Source organism: Miniopterus natalensis, chromosome 16 (assembly GCF_054644295.1).
Source record: "Miniopterus natalensis isolate mMinNat1 chromosome 16, mMinNat1.hap1, whole genome shotgun sequence".
NCBI classification, from domain to species: Eukaryota; Metazoa; Chordata; class Mammalia; order Chiroptera; family Miniopteridae; genus Miniopterus; species Miniopterus natalensis.
The window spans coordinates 7523739-7544702 of record NC_142096.1 but is presented as its reverse complement, the minus strand read 5'-3'; the positions used below and the strand labels follow the sequence as shown (position 1 = coordinate 7544702).

The 20964-nt window shown below is 48.2% G+C and overlaps 1 long non-coding RNA gene across 1 annotated transcript; it reads right to left on the bottom strand.

Moving 5' to 3' along the window:
* Nucleotides 1-14144: 14144 nt before the first annotated feature.
* Nucleotides 14145-16566, bottom strand: LOC107546019 (uncharacterized). Its single transcript, XR_001604083.2, has 3 exons — nucleotides 16493-16566; nucleotides 15445-15632; nucleotides 14145-14181 (listed from the first exon to the last, which is right to left on the bottom strand). It is a non-coding gene; the product is annotated as an uncharacterized LOC107546019 (long non-coding RNA).
* Nucleotides 16567-20964: the final 4398 nt, after the last annotated feature.

The following is a 20964-nucleotide window of genomic DNA, read 5'->3' as shown; positions in this document are numbered from 1 at the left end:
AGACGACCAGGAACCAACCGTGTGGCACCTGGACAGCCTCTGAATGGCACTGGAGGCATGGCTGGCCTCCCTCCAAACCCACCACAGCCTTGACATTCCAGGGCCCAGCTCTCAGCCTTTTGTTCCCTGGCACACACTCAGCTCAGACTTGGGTGGGAAAACAAGTTCACCTGCCCCAAAGAAGCCAGGGCAGGTGGTGGAAGGAGGAAATGCCCTTAAAAAGAGGGCTACAAAAGATAAGTCCTCGATGACCAGGCACTGCCAGAATACAGGGCGTTGAACGTTTCCACTCACTCAACACGTATTTACTAAATACCTACTATGGCAAAACACTGCTAGTAGATATATCACCCGTATGCAATATTTGTGTATATTACCGGTTGTCAATACACTGTAGTGTGTACTGTTTAATACGTCTTATAAAATATACAGAATATAGGTATAGTATTCATTATAGCCTATAAAATTATAGATTGTAGACGAGAGTACCTTGTCTATAACATTTAGTTTGTAGCATCCAGTAAACAGGCCAAGTCCAGGGCATTCATTGCCTGGCACACAGTAGGCCCTCAACAAATGTCCACTGAATAAATCATCTTTTTGTAGTAATTCAGTTCACTTCAATCATTACAGTTTAGGCTAAGGAAGACCCCGGTTAGGGGAGAGAAGTTACACATTCCTCCGGCAGGCACAAATCAGACCAGGGCCCCCTCTTCCCCATGCTGAGCCTGCGCCCCCCAGGGCCCAGGCTGCCTTTCCCCTGCAGGCTTTGCTTCTCCTTTGATGATGCCCCAGCAGGTAGCCTGGGTTCAGCCTCGTGGGAACGTGGTGGTGCAGTCATCCGGGATTCTAGTTGCCCCAGCCCGTTGGAATTCAGATGCCCTGTGCCCTTTTTTCTTCCCCCTGAATATTTTGGTTTAAGGACCAGCTCTCTGGGACAGAGCATTCTCAAGATCTCTGAAGGAGCCTCTGCTTCCCCGGGTTTTAGGGTGCAGTGCACCTTTCATAACCAGCTACTTTGTGATGTCACCACCTGCAGAGTGGTCCAAACAGAAAGAGTGCCTGAGTTGGGGAGGTGCCGGGCAATTCTAGAAAATAAAAGGCGGCCCCTGAAGCTGGAGCATGGAGAGCAGAGGAAACGAAGCGCGTGAGAGGAGGCGGCGGGGCCATCCCATGCATGGAAACAACCGCAGAGAGGGATCTGGCCTTTATCCTAAGAGCAGTGGGAAGCATGGGAGGGCTTTAAGCCACGCGGCCAGCATCAGATCTGGTTTAGCAAACTGTCACGGTGGGGGCAGGTGGAGGATGGGTGGGCAGAGAGGCCAGAGTGGGTTCTGGGGGAGCATTAGGAGACTCCCAGAGGGAGGCAATGATGGGGGGGAGCTGAGGAGCCGGGTGGATAGGCCTGTCAGTTACTGGGGACAGGAACACTAGAGGCAAGCCAGTATCGTCTCAGCCTGGAGAGGTCTGGAAATGGCAGGTCAGTGAGGAACGCTGTTCTGATTGAATCTGAGACACCCATGAGGTTTTAGCTCGAATATGTAAAGCAATTAACTTAGACCCCCAAATGTAGCAAAAGTAGCTTTATAAGTGCTAGTTTTCATGATCACATGGCTCTAAATCTGGAACTCGAGAGAGGTCTCAGCTAGAAAAATGAATTTAGGATGCATCAGCCTATGAAAGATACCTGAAGAAATGTCTCTTTTCCCAAATATCTTGGCCTTTGCCCTTTTGGTTTTCTAGCGCTCAAACTTCCCAACTCCTGGCGCCCCACTCCCTGCTCAATCTCTCCTGTCCCCAGTCTTGCTCCCTTTTTAATGAAAGGCAACTTATCACTGTCCCAGCATCTGACTCCAAGTTTGATATTCCAGTCATGCTTAACACTTCCTTCAGGTATATCAAAGACTTGGTGGATGAAGGTGTTGTCCACACTCAGCTTCGAAAGGCCAGCCAGGTCCCTGTGCCTCAGTTTTCTCGCCTGTGAATGGGGGTAATTAATTGTGTGAGGATGTGTAACGTGCTTGAAAGAGTGCCTGGCACATAGAAAGCCTCAATCCTTGTTAACTTGCTGCACTTCTGGAGCAAGGAGCAGCAGAAGAAATATCTGAAATTAGTGTTTTCACATGAGATCAAGCCTGTGAATTTGCTTCGCACACAGCAGAAGACTTCTTTTCCCTCCATGATGGTACTACTGACAGCCTTTCTGCAAATAAAATTTGCTATATAATCATTATTGATGGAATAAGCATCTGGGTTTGTGTGTTTTTTTCATGGAATCTCTTCTTGCTATTACATAAAACCATAAATTCAGAGAAATTTTAAACCCAGGAAAACTTAGAGATCAGTTGATCCAGTCCTTTGATTTTACCAGCTAGGAAATCATAGCTCAGAGAGGTTTGTGGAATCACCCAAAGTAAGATGTTGTCTCCGGTAGAGCTGAAGTTTCAATAGGAGCTTGGGGCTTCTAACTAATGGCTCAGTGTTCTTTTAATTACAGCTCCTTAGCTCGTGTTGAATTTTCTCCCAACACTTCAGGGATAAATATAATAAATATAAATATGTAAAGTGTAATACATTATCTTAAACCATCTCTTCAGGCTGAATCTCTCCTATTCTCAGACTTGCTGCCTTTCCTATGAAAAGCATGGTCATTTTTCCCGTCAATTTTAAAAGCAACAACAAAAAATAAATTATTCTAAATGGGGGGAGGCTGTAACAGGGAACTGAAAAACCTTAGCCAAAGCCATCCAGAGCAATACAATACATTATGCCTTTAAAAGCTCTTTCCACATGGTATTTGTTACCTGGTGGGATTCTCAAAATAATTAACTGTGGCTTTCAGACCCTTTGTGGTGAGTACTGCCCCTGGCTCATTTCCATGGAAACAGAAGCCGTGGGCTAGGGCCCCGAAGCCATTCCACCTCCAGGGCTTATTTCTGTGGCCCAGCATCTCTGGGCTCTGTCCAACTATGGTGAGGCGAGGAAGGACAGGACAAAGCAGGTTCCACAAGACTGTAAACCTGCTGTCAGGATCGCTCATCTGAAAAAGAGTAAAGAGAGATTCACTGCCTTATAAGTTTCCATTTTCCCAAGTGAAAATGAGGACCAGTAGCAGCAGTAATCCTGGCCGATGGGTTGCAGACTCCAGAGAAGTCTCTAGTCCTGAATGCCGAACCTCCACAAGCACCCACCACGCTCCATGCCCGCTCTCTGGAGGGTTTGAAAGCAGTTTCCACCGAGCACCCCCTCCTCTCCCCCCAGTCCCCAGCCCTGGCTAGCTGACACATCCTCACTGATCTAGAAATTGTAATTTTGTGGTAAAGGAAGAGAGCTTGAAGTTAGCACCCCAAAGCACAAAACCTGATTCCACTCCCCACACCTGGGTAAGAAAGTCAGTGTCGTGTGACATAGGCCCATCCATGCGTCCCCCCTTTGAAGAATGACTCCACCCCCTGGGGAAACGCACCGAACACCTGGCGTTGCAGACAAACAGGATAAACAAGGGAAACCGAAATAGTAAAAGGCAAAAACAAAAAAAAAGAAAGTAGTTGGATATGTTAGCACAAAACATTTATATAGGAAATGAAATTTAAATGTGAAACTAAACACTATAGAGTAAATTCTCCCTCCGCTAATCTTTAAACGAAATAATTCTCGTGGGAAGGGAGGTCAGCTCCTTTGGGTTAATTCTAAAGAGATTCAGCAAGTTCTTTCAAGGTCTTCAGAATCTGTCTCAGTGCCTGAAAATTAACGTCCTGCGGTTCTTTGTCATACCCCAAATGGAAACCCAGGACAAAGCTGCGGCTGCTGTTTCCAAGTTTCTGATGCCATTATAACTTCCTTTCATCGAGAAGATGTAATGAATAACTGATTTGTTCTCTCGCAAGGGAATGTGAACCCCGTTCTACTGGAAAGGGCCTGGAGGGGGAAATCTGGAATGATGAGGTGGATGGGTGATTTTTTATTTTTAAATCCTCACCTGAGGGTATTTTTTCCAATTGCTTTTCAGAGAGTGGAAGGGGGAAAGAGAGAGAGAGAAACATCGATGTGAGAGAGACACATCGATTGGTTGCCCCTCGCACACGCCGACCCGGGCCGGGGATAGAGCCTGCAACCATGGTAGGTGCCCGGAATTGAACCCGGGACCCTTCAGTCCAAGGGCCGACGCTCTAACCATTGAGCCAAACCGGCTAGGGCTGGATGGGTAATTTTTTAACATGATAGAACAACTTCAAGTTGTGGATTATAACAGAAGAAAGGGGGACTAAATTAGAGGTGAAATTAGGAAGCCATATTCCCAAAGGACTAACTCCAAAGAGAATTCTGAAAACCCAGAGGAACCTTCACAAAACATCCACACAGCACTGCAGATTCTTAAGGCCCTTAGGAGCGATCATTATCTGTATCTCCTAACACTGTGCTGGGTGAAGTAACAATAGTGTGCTCTGCCCTTCTCTTCACCTGGCACAAGGGAAGGTTGAGTAATTTGCCAAACATTCCTCTAAATGTGAGGGAGAGAACGCTTCGAGCCTAGATCTCTTAATCCACACACAAGGAGTCTAACTTCTCTTTGGAAAAAGGGAAGGGTTTTCTACGGATGGATAATGCCTTCTGCAATGTTAATTAAGACCAGCGGTCCCATGTCCACGCATCAGCTTTCTCTGACTGTACCTTTGCCGTGAACCCAGGAAGATTTTGACAACATGTGAAGCTGAAGAGTAGTCTGAGAATCGGCAGGCACCTCTGAGAATATAATCTGATGAAAAGAGAAGAACTGAAGAGATGGAATAGATTTTGGCTGGCGCTGTTGGCAGAAGACTGCTGGCTTGCAATGCCAGGAGCCCAGGCACACAGGGCTTGGGTCTCTAAGGCAAAGCTCAAGGTGTGGAATAGAATGTTCTCACTTCTGACCGTGGCCAGAAGCAAGGAGACGAACTAGTTTCTTGGAGCTTTGGAAGGTTCTCAGAAATGTCCACGTAGCACAGAGTAGGCCAGAGCATTGAGATTCTTCCTCAGAGAGAAAAGAGAGCACTTTCAGACAATTTTTATCCGCTGTTTGCTTAAGTAAAAGACAGCTAACCTGGACCTCCAATTATTAAAGATACGTGGTGCATCCTACTCATTTCCTTTTTCAAAGAGTCGCTTTGCAAATAAAAATGAGTCCCGGGAAAGTGGAAAAAAATCACAAATTCCTGTTCATGATACTGCTCCTAGGGTGGGGCAGGCTGTTAACTGTACTTACATATAAAGTTAGACCACAGCGCAGCCCAGCTCAGGGGAACAGGTGATGACTTTCATTCATTTCCCAGATAAGGGGGAACAGACCAGTCATTTACACCGTCAATGTCACTTTGGCCGTTGCTGTTGATTGAGGCAGAGATATGACGAGAGAAGTAGAGACACTGGGAAGTCAGGCTATTTCTCAATCCTGTCTCCCTAAATTATTGTGGAAATGAGGCTCAGTCTGCCTTCTGCTAGTCTTCACTCGACAGAAAAGTAATTGCCTCACCCTCAATGAAAAACTGACTTCCTGATTATAGTAAATAGGGGAAAGGGGGGAATGAGCAGAGCAGACAACCGGGTCTTTCATTTGTAATCACCGGTGAAAATGCTGCCTCGGAGGGAGCTGGCAGCTCAGGAGCTGATGGGAAAGAAGCCGAGGGGCCCACAGGGCATTCTAACGGCAGAAGTTGTCCATATGCGTGAAGCTCCCCAGGTATGTGCCCTTGACTGGGAATTGAACCCTCGACCCCTTGGTCCACGGGCTGATGCTCTAAGCCAAATGGGCCAGGGCCATGCTATTATTTTAATCTTTAAAAATGTTTTAGTCTTGTCATTGTTGTTCCTTGACCGGCTGACATGGCTGGGTCTAATTTCTATCCTGCTTTTGACATTGCAGGACTGCCTTTACCTGCTCTCTCACAATGTCCTTAAAGTCCTGGCATCCTCAGAGCAGACAGAGAGTGTGGAGGCAGCTCTCCCTTCCTTTGTGTCCCCACCTCTAGCCAGGGAAGCAGAGGTGACAGACAGGACCAGGTTTCTGCAGAGACGCAGCTGCGTTTTGCACCGAGTCAACCTTGGAAAGCAGCTGGAGACACTGGCGGGTGCACCTCCCTGCAAGGACACCCCTTCTGATAAACAGTGAATCAGCTGGGCCTTTGGTGCGAGGGGACAGTCTTCTCAGGCTGGAGCGGGTGCGTCAGATGGAGGCACGGTTCTCCACCCAGCTCTGATGACTAATAGCTAACATTTACGGAGCACTTATATGTCGCAGTCTCTGTTTAATAAGTACTTTGAACGCAGATTATCTCATTTAATCTTCGCAGCAACACTAGGAGGAAGATACTATGAAAAGCCCCATTTTCATGATGAGAACACTGAGACTTAGGGAGGTTAGATGACTTGTGATTTGTCCAATGTCAACCACATCACCAAAGACAGGGTTTAAACCCTGGTCTATATGACACCAAAGTCCATGCACTGATCACAATGCCAATCTCCCAGTTGAGAGCTGTTCCCGTGGGGCTGCAAACATCTAAGTCACTGTGCATGTCACTGACCCAGGGGGAGAGCCCATGAGGTCCTCTCCAAGGGTGACCCCTTGGCTTACAGATGCATCGCTCCAGTGCCTCCTCTGTCACTTTCTTCCCCAAACCTTCGAGAAAGCCCACACTTAAGGTGGATGGAAACTTGATGGATGTACCAAGGCCTCTTTGGAAATCTCTCTAGGACCCCGTTCTGATATCTGCTGGCTTCCTGACGTCCATTTTCACACACCGACTTACAGTTCAGGCCCATCTTCCCCGCCTGACCCTGTATTGAGGGTGGGAAAACCGGTCAGAGGAGGGCGGTGTCACCACCTTCCTTCACCTGGCAGGAGCAAGGGCTCCATGAAACACAGAGTTGGGGATTTTCCTGCTCCCTACACTGTCTTGTTCTGAGGAAGGCTTTGTCTTAACCACATACAAAACCTGACAGTTATCTTTCCCAAAGCATCAGTGGGGAGGAGCCGAAGTGACATTCTTTTTAAAAGAAATGTAATATTTAAAGAGGGAGTTTCCTATTTCACCCCCTTGGAGAAGGGAGCCCTTAATATTCCCATCAACTTCGACGCGCGTGAATCACAGCCCTCTGGTTGCCATAAAAACACCGATTCATCACGAGCCCCGCTGGCCGTGGGCTGCACATTCCTCTCTGGCAGTGCAGGCCCCCCAGGGAACCGGGAAAGCTCCACTCCCAGCTGCCTGTCAGCACGAGCCGGCCTTTGGTTTCCTTCCCAGAGACTGGGGATGGACTGGGATGACCTTATGGCCACTTTGAGCTCGTGACATATTCAGGGGGCTCTGCAGAAGGGGCCCTCTCCCCTCATCGCACGAACCAGGTCACCTTGTCTAAGAAAGCAAACTGCATTTTGGTCTCTAGTTCAAATTTTGTGCATAAAGAAAAAAAATTATTAGTTTTTGAATAAGCTTTACTGAAGTATAATTTTCACACAATCAGCTACACCCATTTTATGTATAGTTTCAGTTTTGATAAATGGGTACACCTGTGTCACCATTATCCTAATCAAAACATAGGACATTTCCACCTTCCCCCAAAGTTCCTTCATGCCCATTTGCAGTCACGCTCTCCCACCCCCACCCCAGGTGTCACTATAGATCCCTTTGTCTTATTACAGGATTTCATGTAAGTGAAATCATTCAGTGTGTGTTCTTTTGTGTCTGGCTTCTTTAGCTCAGTGTAATGTTTCTGAGATTCACTAATGTTATTGCATGTATCCATGTGTAATTATTTTAGTGGCTGGATAGTATTCCATTGTGTGAAAATGTGACAACTGATTTATCCGTTCACCTGTTGACAGGCGGTTGTCTCCAGTTTGGACTATCTTGAATAAAACTGCTATGAGCATTAAGGCACACGTCTTCCTGTGGAAATATGCACTCACTTATTTCCCTTGCACACATACCTAGAAGTGGAACAAACTGCATTTTTTAAGAATTCATCAAACGACCAGGAATGTGGGGGAAATGCGGTTTCTAATCACATGGCAAGTTATTAGAAAAGAAAATTATACTATTATAATACAGTGAGGATCCGAATGGTGTGGACTCCTGTGGGATGGGTGGGATGGCAGCAGGACAGGGTGTCCTGGAGCACACTCTGGATTTAACATTTCCTTGCTTTTCTCCAGTCTGCATGAGCTTGGACAAGCCCATTACCTTCTGGAACCACCATAAAATGAAAGTACAGCAGGTTCTCAAATAACATCCTTTCATTCAATGTCATTTCGATATGTTAATGAGATACCACAGGGACTCATTAGCCTACAATAAAATTGGTTTGTTTTGTTTTTTTAGTCATTTTATTTTTCAATTACAGTTGACATACAGTATTATATTAGTTTCAGGTGTACACCCCAGTGACTAACCATTACATTAACTTACTAAGTGATCACCCGATAAATCTCAAACCCATCTGACACCATACAAAGTTATTAGAATATTATTGACTATATTCCCATCCTGTACCTTACATCCCTATGACTATCCTGTAACAGCCAACTATATATTTATTTATTTGTTTGTTTGTTTGTTTGTTTGTTTGTTTAAATATATCTTTATTGACCTCAGAGAGGAAGTGAGAGGGAGAGAGAGAGAGAAACATCAATGATGAGAGAGTCATTGATCGGCTGCCTCCTGCACAGCCCCTGCTGGGGATCAAGCCCACAACCCAGGCCTACGTCCTGATGGGGAATCAAGCCTCGATCTCCTGGATCCCCAGGTCAATGGTCAACCACTGAGCCACGCTGGCCGAGCAATACGACTAGTGTTTTCAACCCTGCAATAGCAGGTTGCTTGTCTCCATTTTGTTCCATTCTTTTTCTGGAGTTTTAGTCTGGTCTTTCATTTGGGACATATTTCTTTGTCTCCTCATCTTGGCAACTTCCCTGTGTTTGTTTCTATGTACTAGGTAGAGCTGCTGTGTCTCCCAGTCTTAGCAGAGTGGCCTTATGTAGCAGGTGTCCTGTAGGGCCCAGGGGCACAGCCTCCCTGATCACCCCAGCTGGACACTCGAGGTGCACCCCCATGGGGGTTTCCTCTGTAGTTGAGCCTTGATCGCTGTTGGCGCATCAGCCGGAGGGATTTACCCCCCAGGCCGATCAGCTGCAAGGACTGGCTGCAACCACTGACCACCGACCATCCATCACTGTGGAAAACCAGCTGTGCAGGGGCCCACCCCACAGAGCAGGGCTTCCTTCAGCAGGGCTCTGGTGCCCACTGAGTCGCCCCTTGAGTGTGTTGCCTGTGGAGGTGGTTGGGTGGTGCTTTGATGTGGTCAGAAGCTGCCCACCCAGTATGCTGGCTCTGGGGCCTCCCAGGAGGTGCAGGCCAAGGTCAGCCCTGGCCTGTGCCCTGCCTGGGGCAATCTGGCAGGAGCTACAAAGTGATCTGTAGATGGCTGCTACTTTGTGCTGGGCTTGGAGGTGCCCGGGTGAGGCCAAGCTGCAAACCAAGGCCAGCTGCTGCTAGTACCAGGCCTGGGGCCACTTAGTGAGAGGTTCAGGGCACCCTGAGGCCAGATGCTGCTTGTTTGAGAGATTTTAGGAAAGTCTGAAGCATGAGCCAAGTCAGGCCATTTGTATGGAAAAGCCACTGGAAACAATTTGGGTGGGCCTGCAAGCTGGCTGGGGCAGGGCCTCGGGGAATCATCAGGGCAGCTCGTCCTGGGCTAACCTCCTGAACCTATCTCCAAGGCCCCCCTTTTTCTCTGACTTCCCAGTGAGCCCAAGCAGCCCAGCCTAGGCTCTCCTGTTGCTGCTTCTAGGCCCCTTCCTTGTTTCACTGCCCTAAGTATATTTTTACTGAGGTCAATAAATTTTTGCTTTCTTTTCTACACTTTGCTTTGTGATTGAAATCTTTCAAGAAGACAAGAACCGAAGTCGGGAACCTACCCTCCCACCTGAGCTGGGAGACAGGGGTGCTGTCTCCCTTGATGTTTACATTTCAAAGAGATGGCTCCCAGGTTCCTGCGGAAGAGTTCCTGGGTCATAAAGCTGACAAAATGCCAATCTTGTCCCGAAAGGATTTATATATTTTTCAAAGAGGGGAGAAGGAACTTACAATGACACGTTTTCTAAAGTCAATGCTCGCCCGGCAGGTGTGGCTCAGCGGTTGAGCATCGACCTAGGATCCAGGAGATGGCAGTTCAATTCCCAGTCAGTGCACATGCCCGCGTTTCGGGCTCGATCCCCAGTGGGGGGTGTGCAGGAGGCAGCTGATCAATGACTTTCTCATCATTGATGTTTCTCTCTCTCCCCCTCTCTCTTCCTCTCTCTGAAATCAATAAAGATAAATAAAAAAAATTTAAAAATTAAAGTTAATGCTTAAAGAAAAAGGAGAGGGAAATTGCTTCTTTTATTTTCAACAGGGGAAGTAAACGTCTTCTCCCTAATCTGCATTTGTCCTGACAGTTCACAGTGAATGTTCCCTAAAACTATGCACACAAAATAGCTCATTTTTGCTCCCAGATCCCAACCTGGAGCCTCAGGCTTTGGGACGAGCGAAGCTGAGGGATGGGAATGAGCTCCAACCCCCTGCAACCTCTGGCTCATGCACCAGACCCTGTGCCCAGCATCCGTCTTTCAATCCAACACCTTCCACCTCCAACTTGCTTTTATTCATGAGGCGGCTGCTCCTAAGAAACCACCCTCCTCTCTCCTTCCGTTGCTAGCACACAGGCTTTGAGTTTTGCTCGAGTCCCTGCAATCCTTCAGGAGCCCCAGCAAGGTCCTCCCCTCTGGAGGCACCTGGGGTCAAGAAGGAACAAGACTCTCAGGGTGGCCGGGCGCTTTTTGGTTCCTTGACTGGACCTCGGAGCCAGTCACAGGAAACCCTTTAGATCCAAACCCGGCCATGACCTGCACTCTCTTTCCTGAGCTGATTCCCCCATTGTTCTGTCTGAAGAGAGACATCTGTAAGCTGCCTGATCCAATTGCTGCAGTTTCTCTCTAAAATGCTACCCATTTCTAAACGGTTTTAACTGGAATTGGGTGGCTTCCCTTTCTAATTAACTCAAGTGGCCTCTTCCCTGCTGGTGGCAGCTATAATTACGCCCCCCTTAACTCAGAGAGGGCTGTTTAAAATGGGTGAATGTACAAGGTGACCTTGCTGTCACCCCTTGTTTATCTGGGCTTGGTTTCCGCGGAAGAGAATGGACATTGCTGGACAGATGGGTTATTTTCTCCCTTTGGCTCAGAGGGATGTGCGGCGACATACACGTGTCATTCCCTTCATTTCGGCCCCAGAGCAGCTGACTCCGTGGGTGCCGCGGAGAGATTGTGTTCAGTGATGTGTGACACTGCAGGAAGGGGAAGACGGTTGATACTGTTATTATTTAAAATCACTTCCACCCACTGGGCTGAGTCACTGGAACGTCACTGCCTGGGGTTTTGCATCAGCCTCAAAAATATGCCCCTGTGGAGCTTTCCACTCCGTCTGCGCCCTTGCCTCTCTGGGCCCCCTTGAAGGAGGGCTGCGGGGATCGTCCGCACAGCTGCTTCTCTCAGGCGCCTACATAGTGCCCCTGCATCTTCCTGACAACAGCGACGCCCATGCTTGTGCAGCACTTGACGTTGCCAACCTGAGCCTAAACGAAGGTTCTAGGAGGCTGAGGGACTGGACCCAAGGCAGCCGGAGAGCAGTCTGGACCAGAATCCAGGTCTCCTGCCTCCTAGCCTAATTCTGGACCAACAAGACAGGAAAAAGGACCTTTGGGCCTAAAAGCAGAGAGCCCTGGCCCAGCTGGAGTGACTGCGTCGGTTGAGCACCGTCCTGTGCACCGAAGGGTGGCCAGTTTGATGCGGGTCAGGGTGGGCACGGAAGGCAGCCTGGTGTTTCTCTTTCACGGGGACGCAGGCCTTTCCCAGCACAGCTCCCTCCCGCGCCCTCTCCCCTCTGCTGGACCAGCCCCTGGCCTACCCTGGCCCCTGCCCTGGCCACGCACGGAAACTCGCTCCACTGGCCGCTTTCGGGTCTTCCACAGATGTAAGGAACGAAGGCTACGTCTGTCCCCTCTGGTCCCCAGGGTGGCGCTCCTGGGGTTGCAGCTCCTACAGTACAAGGGGAACAGGATGGGGGACCCAGTGCTTCTCAACCCGGGGTGGTACCATGCCCCTGGGGGCATTTAGAAAGGGGGGTAGGGGCCGTTCCAGTGAGCGGGCAGGACCAAGCACCCTCCAAGGCACAGGAACAGTCAAACACCAAACGGCAACGGTCCCCTCCCGAGACACGAAGACCATCTCGAAGGACCCCGCCTGCCAGACTAGAGAGGTGTGGGAAGGAGCGACCAAATTCAGAGATGAGACCGGAATCCATGAGATGGGCAGGACGGCACAAAGGAGGGCCCACAATAAGGACGTTCTGAAAACCCAGCAATGGCGACGTCAGAGCGCGGTCCCTGGCGCAGCGGCGGTGGCGGCAGCAGGTGGGTCCGTGGCCATCACCTGGGACCCGCTGGACGCAAAACCGTGGCCCTCCCTAGGCCTGCTGGATCCGGAGCTCCAGCCGCGCCTGCCTGCGGGGGAACGAGCCCTCGGGCGACTGAGGAGCAGGCAGGCGAGAGCCCGGCGGAAGGGCCGCACGGGAGGAAAGCGGTGCACAGAAGAAATGAGAGTCTCTGAAAACAGGAGCGATACACAGCGACACATGCTACTGAGTCGCGCAGAGCAGCCGCTGCATTTGATCAAACAGGACGCCTTTGACGACTTCACCAAGATTAGCTTCAGTGGATGGGCGACAGTGACTTTCAGCAGGCCGAGGGCTTACTCGCAGGCAAACAGAGCAAAGAACGGGGTGTAAAAGCAACAGGCGGATTCAGTAGGGGCTAGAGGGACATCGGACCCAGGGAGAGTTCTTAGGATAAAAGAACAGACGTGTGCTCATATAACACAAACAGAAAGAGAAAAAACACTGGGAAGAGAAAATTATAGGAGTAAACACAGTGCCAGAGACCGTGCACCCAGAGGTGGGTGCTGGACGGGAGATGGGAGCCGAGTGCGGCATGTGGAAGGGGCCGGGGGTGCCGCGGGGAGCAGGACACACCTTTCCAGAAGCGGGAGCACAGGGGCACGGAGCAGCCTGGGGGTGCTGGGAAACCAGGGCGTTTAGCACTTGGCACGAGCACAGTAGGGTCCGAGGAGTAACAAGCCCAGCTGTTTCCAGTTAAACCCCAGCTTGACCATTCACTAGTTGTGGGACCTTCGGCAAAGTAATTAACCTCTCTGAAGCTCAGGCTCTCCCACCTGTGAGAGGAGAGGGCCGACCTCAGGCGAAGAGCAAAGGGGCAGAGCTGGGACCGGGCCTTGGAAAACGGGGAAGTTTGGAACAATTCCTGTGGGGACTGGGAAACAGTGGATCAGAGACCAGTAAGAAGGGAATGTGCAAAGATGGTAAAAAGGTTCACGACCAGAATGCAAAACCAGAGCGATGGAAAACAAAACAATGTCACAGCTCTGAACTGAGATTTTAATTTTTTCTCTTTTGGTTCAGCTTCTGTATGTATCAAACAACATATAACCCAATAACCCCCAACCCAGGATTGTGTGGTTACTGAGAAAGCAAGAGCTGGCTGTGATGGGTTAATCTGACGTGCCAACTTGACTGGGGTACCCAGAGAGGTGGTCAAACATTATTCTGGGTGTTTCTGTGAGAGTATTTTGGGGAGAGATTAACATTTAAATTGGTGGACTTGAGGAAGCAGATTGCTCTCCCTAATGAGGGTGGGCCTCATCCCATCAGCTGAAGGCTTGAGGAGACACAAAGCTGACCTCCTCCTGCCTGATGGCCTCTGATCTGGGACAGCAGCTCTTGCTGGTTTCATAGCAGCTTCTGGACTTTGGACTCGAAGCAGGATGCTGGCTCCAGAAGTTTTGGACTTTCCTGCCTCCATGATCTTGTGAACCAATTCATTACAAAAGCCGACATATTATATATCTCCTATTGGTTCCCCTCCTCTGGGAAACCCTAACCAACACACTGCCTAGCTGCAGGGTCTATCAGCCTTCCTCTCGACTTCAGCAAATATTTGAAACGGTTGCTTAGCAACACCAAGTTTCAGAAGCGCAGGCTTCCTTCCAGACTGCAACCCTCACAGGAGAGAAGGCAGGTTTGTTGGAAAGGGGTTCTGAAATAAAAGTGGGGGCAAACAGAAGAAATCACCCCGGTGAAGAAGTCAGAAGGGCACCAGAGTGTTTTTAAAAAAATTTTTTTTTGATCATACCAAATTAAGCAGCAAATAGGGGAAACTAGAAAACCCAAAAAGGCAAGAAAAATAAGTTAATAAACAATGGCATTAACGAAGGAGGAAAAGAGAGGAGTCTAGTAAGTGTGACTGTTGCGGGATCTGGTGAGTTCTCGGAGGCTGGCTGAACCAGCACAGCACTGTGCGCCACCTTAGAGCTGGAGCGCTCACTTTCCCAGGCAGGAGGAACTGAAGCTGGCTGCCTGGGTGTAAAGATAAGAGCCTGCCACATCATTTATTTTAGAAAAGAAATTCTGACGCAAGGGCAGGCAGCCAATTAAAATCTGGGAAGCTGTGAGTATGGAAAATGTGACACTTCCTTTCCACAGCAGTACTTAGTTACACCAGCCCCAGCCCAAGCTGCACAGGAACACTTCTCAAGCAATCAATTCATGTACCCCAACGTATCTCTGGAAGAAGGTCAGGGATCCCTTAGAGCTGAGATGAACAAATACCTAAGCGACTCTAGAGGCAGAGGAAACAGAGCAGTTAGAGCAGCAGCAATTCAGACGATGGGACTCTCACTTCTTACATTAATGAGTGGAGATCAGAGCCCCTTCCTCCCAGGAAAAGCCTGCAGCAGTTTGGAGCAAACAGACAACTTTCCCCTCTAAGAAATGTGAATGTACCACATCTGTGTATCTGTTGGTTTAGCATAAGCCGATGGGCACTTGGGTTGTTTCCACTCTTTGGCTATTATGATAATGCTGCTACAAACTTTTGTGTACAAGTTTTCGTTGGGATGAGTTTTCAGTTCTCTTGGGGATTAGAGTGAGATCGCCAGTCCTATGATCTCGGTGGGTTTTTTGTGGGGGAATTTCCTTCCAAACAGAGTTAGTTAAAGGAAAACTAATTTCAATTCACATAAGATATAGAAGGCAAGAAGCAAAGAACAAACAAAAATCAAGTCCTATTTTAAAAATGATAGTACTAACAAAAATAGCAGTTAATACAGGGGAGGGCAAAGGTAGGTTTACAGTTGTTCGTGTGGGAAATAATACAAGAATAAACTGTTTCACAGACGCACAACTGTAAACCTGCTTTTGCCCCACCCTGCAGGCTGGACCCCTCCTCTGTGCCGGGTACCTTGCTAGAAGTTCCTGGGTACGGTGAGGTTTGATCCTCACAATAACCCTATTGTGTTACCTTAACTCTCCTACAGATGAAGCAGCTGGTTCAGGACCCAGGACGTCCAGCTGCCCAAGGTCACGCTCAGAAAGCACAGCTCTGAACCTGGCAGGTGGGGCAGCTCCAAGGGGCAGGAGAGAACAGCAGACCACCAGGGGGGCGCTCACAGCCCGCACCCCCACGGCCTAACTCCCCCGTCAGAGACCCTGGTCAAATTAAAAAACAAACATTAAACAACATTCTGCTTTTAGAAAAGACATAAAGAGGCAAATTAAAATTTGAAAAAGGAAAAATTCCAATTTGAGCACGGGGACTTCCTTCTGGGCATAAAAGAGGCGCTCTTCAGGGTTGTGGGCAGCGACTTGACATTCCTGTGGGGCTGGTTAGCGCAGGCGGCTGGTTAGTTATTAACGATCGAGAAGGAACCTAAGCCTCATGGACTAGGAAACTACGGCTTCCAGATGCTTGGGGGACAGCTGCCCTGCCTGCCAAGGGGATTAACACCCCCCTTCCCGCCCTGAGGAGGGAGGCAGGACCGGCTTTCCCACCCCCAGGGGTTACTTTGGGGGAGGACAGTCAAGGGAAATTCCTCTGCTGAGGCATGCGCAGAAGCTAAGGCTGTGAGGGGATGGGCCCGGCACAAGCCCGCAAAGAGCCAGGAAAGAGATTGGATAGTTTGAAAGAAAGCTCACCCCTTCCCAAACCCAAGGAGGTGTAATCAAAGCTAACAAAGGCCGGGGCTTTATTCCCTGGCTCGCTCGCCCTCGCCCTCGGGTGAGCCTGGGTGCAGGGGTGCAAATGGGGAAAGGAGACAAAGCTGGACTACAGAAGCCTGGAGCCCGTGCCGGGCTGATGGCCCAGCATCCCCAGCATCTCTGGGCCCTGGCCCTCCTCCTGAGGTTGGCGAGGACAGTGTGGGCCTTCGGCTCCAGAGGCTGGGCTTCTTTTGTAGTGAGATGGAGCTAGGCCATCTGGTAGTGGATGGGACATCGGGCACCTGGGGACAGTCTCTGTTTTCCCTCCAGTAGATCTTGCCACAATACAGCCCCTCCTCCTACGCACGTACCCTTGAAATGCGTTTCCTGCGATACCCTGAAAGAATCCTGTTTCCACCAGCAACAGGGTGAACGAAAGGTGAGCAGGGAGGGGGACAAGGCGGCCAGTGGGAGGCTGTCAATAGACTGGGAAAAGCGGGCTGGGAGTGGAGGGAGGGAGGGCCCCTGAATGCTTGAGGGCCTGATGCGAAGGGTGAGACACAAACAAGGTGCAGGGAGCAGAGGTGGAAGCAGCAGCTAGCGGGGAGGAGCGTGCGCACTGACTGCGCTGCTTGCTCCCCGGTGTCCCGCAGAGTGGCGCCCCTGGACTCAAGAAAGGCAAGATCCACGCAACGTATCGCTGATGAAAACCGCCCGCAGACAAGGTGCCAGTTCTGCACACAACTTGCCGCTGTCCAAGGGATCCCTATATGTTGCTAGCCTTGTTAGAGGCCTGAACTGTTCAGTATTTTATGAAACTTTTAAGTTCCTAAGAGCCAATAGAGACAAATAACGTGTTCAAGGACCCGTGCTGAGGCCTCCTCGCCGTCTCCCTGCAGAGCCTGGCGCAGCGCATGTCCTGCTCACAGGGAGCTAAGTGGGCACTGGCTGACAGAAGAAATGATGCTCCTAGCAGAACCACACAACTGTGTTTTCAACCCCACTCATTCAGTATTTCCCATCAGAAATAGCTTTTGGTCTTTCAGTATTGCAACCAGTTTACCCTCTTGCACACAGAGGCACAAAGTAGGTGTAGTCATCTTCTGTGATCAAAGAGAAAGAAAGCTGTTGGGCAGCAATCTGAGGCCCATCAGCAATGATTGAGAGAGCAGTCTTTTCCCCGCCTCGTTTCTCAGACTCGTAGGGAAATGACATCTGACGATCAAAGTGAATAGAAGCCAGGCTGGCTCTTCCAGTCACAGGAACAGAAAAAGCCAAAGGCTATGGGCATATTGGAAACTCAAGGGCAAATGGCTCATTACTCAAATGTGACCAACTGCACCTGCACTGTCCAACGCAGTGGCCACTAGCAACATGGAGCTACGTACATTAATTCAAGCTGAATAAGACTTAAAATGAAGTTCCTTAACCAGCCACATTTCAAGGGGTCTACAGCCATAGGTGGCAGAAGCTACCACACAGGGTGACAGATATAGAATGTACATCATATGTACAAATCAACATACAAATCATCAATGTCCAAACCTTTTGGACAGTGCTGAACCAGACCAACTGTGTAGTCAGCTGAAAAAAAGCATGGGTCTAATTCTGTACCCACTGACTGATGTTATAGGACTTTTCTAGACATATATCCTTAAGTATGTTCTTAGACTTTGGATTTCACAGATCAATAAAATACTTTTTCTAATTTTGGGGTTGCCAGGTTTATATTTTGTCAAGTAAAGCTGCCACCAGATCACTAGGTTCTGAGGCCCGCCAAGGCAGGCACTGTGCCTTCTTACTGCTCAGCATCATATCCCAGTACCTAAAACAATGCCTGTTCATAGTACGTGCTCACTATTTGCTGAATATATGCTCATATATATATGAAAACACACAGACAGAAATAAATACATATATCTTTAGTATTTTTCATTTTATCTTTGACAAGTGAAAATTTTGTCACTGGTTGGCACCAATCACCTGAAAGGTGTTTACACACACACACACACACACACAGGCTGAATTAAGTCACAGAATGAATGAGTCGTCTGACATTTTCTGAGAACTTTATGTTAATAAACACTTCTAACAAAATATTTCAAATCAGAATGGGCTTCTCTAAATTGGCTGTGTTTCATAACCATGAAATAGCTCTGCTAGAAACTGTTGGCTTTTCAGCGGCACCAGAGTGCCATCTCGTGGTAAAATCAGTACCTGTGGATGCAAATCAATTTTTATTTTAAAAAACAAGTTACTTTATGCTTCTAGTAACATTAAAAACCCGTACTGACGTGTAATCACTCCGAGAATCAGCCCAAATATGTACCTAAATAGTTTAATATAAAATCTGGTGAGCTGTGTTGGTGAAAAAGATAAATGAAGGACCATTTGTCAGAACTTGCCAACCGAGTCATCCCCATACCAGGAAATGGAGAAATAAGTGAAAGCTGCTCTTGGATTTAATATTCTGGATCATTTCTGTTTATAAAAAACAAGCACTACTTTCAAGTTCAAGTAGTGTTGTGCATACAGTTTATTCCTTTTTTTTTTGGTCTAAACCAACAATACCCCTGGCTTTCTCCAGTGCCTTTTCTCTATCTCAGGATCTTCGCTTGGCTTCCCCATGCACACCACCTGCTGCCCTTCGAAGGTCTGTTTTGGGTGCTCTTTTAAACTTTACAAGAAGTGATAAATCACACCCAAAGTGAGTTTTGAATTAAAAGATAAATATGTGACCTCAATCATTTCAGACAGTATTTGCGAATTTCAGTTTGATATACTATGGGCCTTGAAAGGGTACAGGACGCCTACATCGAGGAAGAACTTTCTGGTTCTATTGATTAATGATGCATAATGCTGCTTCAGGTGACGGGGTAGGGAAAACTGACCCATAATGATCGTATTGAGTATGATCTGTGTGAAGTAGAGAAGAGTCACAATGTGAGAGGGACCTCAAAAGGCTCACAGATCATGTCAATGACCCTATCTGGGGCTCCAGAGGAAGAATCTTTAAAAGGCCGTCTCAGACTGCAGTTTGGTTGACCGTGAGCATCCGAGTCTCCTGGGTGTCTGTTAAAAATGTAGATTATTTCTCAGAACTACTCAAGACCGCATTTCTGAGGGAGTTTGGCAATGAATCTGCATTTTTATTGAATTCCCCAAGAAAGAACCACTGTGGACATAAGTAGTTTCAATATTGAGCAACTGTTTGTGGTTTGCTGCCTGCCTTCTGCTTCGTTTAAACTTTTTTCTTCTTGCCCCATTTGACCATTCCTGGTATGAACAATGCCGTCCAGTTGCTCCTCAGCTCCATCTTCTCCAGCTCACCAAGCCCGGGTGGTATTCTTACAGCTGCTAAATCACTTCCATGGTGTTACTGCCCCTTTTCTCTCCGACGTCATGGAGCCCAGCACTAAAAATACTCCAAGGATAAATCCACTGGTGAAGAAAATGGTTCTGATGTCATGTTTTCTTTTTTTTAAGCCAGAATTACATTCATATACTAACCTAAAGCTGTCTATGTTTACATTATTGAAATGGGTAAACTTCAATACAGAGACAGATATGAAATTAGGAAAGTTTTCAGTAAGATTTCAATACATACTACCACTGTTATAAACAATCTAGGACAAGTCATCTTTTACTAATGCTAATAGAAACAAAAACCACATTTTTCTAAACACCAGCAAGGTTTCACTCATTATAAGCTATCTTATAATATCTGGGTATATGGTTTTTAACCTTGTGTTATTTTTATTTTTTTAAAGGCAGCTGAGAATGAAGAAAAATAACCCCATACTTAGATCAATTTCTTATATTTTATTTCCAACATCTGGGAAGAGCAAAGACAAGTTCACATTTGCTAAGCATTTGTTATGTACAAAGTATTAAAGGTAATTCTTGATTTGTGATCATTCAATAAAGCCATGTGGGTTATGTTCCACCCAGCCCACAGTGTCTGCTTCAGGGCAACTCTAGCAGGTGCAATCAGAGGCAGAGAAATCTCCCAGGTTGAGTAAGTTAGGTTACTGAATTAGCACCCAACACCTAGACACATCAGCGCCCATCAGCGACGAAATGTTCTGGGCTCCTGAGTTCCTGCCAAACACCCACACAATTAGTATCTCATGATCCACACCCAATGTCTTTTTCTTCTCAATCCTCACCTGAGGATATTTTTTCCACTGCTTTTCAGAGACAGTGGAACGGAAAGAGAAACACCGACGTGAGAGAGACACATGGATTGGGTGCCTCCCACACACGCCCTGACCGGGGCCGGGGATCGATACTGCAACCGAGGTGCGTGCCCTTGGCCAGAATCAAACCTGGGACCCTTCAGTCCGCCGGCCAACGCTCTAACCACTGAGCCAAACCAGCCAGGGCCCCAATGTCTTTTCTATAGCGCTAACTTGGGCTCTGGTTAAGGAATGCGCTTGGCTCACTTACACAGTAAGTACCTAGTAGAGGGCAGGAGACATGGTATAAGGGAAAGATCTCGGCTGTCAGAACTCATAGATTCAAATTCTGATTGTGACTCAAAATTTGGGAGTTTTAACAAAGAAACCACTTAACTTTTTTGACCCTAAGCCTGTGCAGGTATAGAGTGGGGAACACCAGCCCTTCCAGCGTGAACAGGGGAAGGGACGAGGCAAGGGTGGGCGCGCCAGCTGAATGGTCTCAGCTCTGTCCCAGAGAACCAGCAGATTCGTCACAAAGCGAGCAAGCAAGGGGAGCAGGCCCTTTCCAGAGCGGCAGCCGCCACTGACAATATAAGGGCTCCAACGCGACTGAAGCTCCGAGACACTCCAACTGCTTTAATGTTACATTACAGACGCAAACT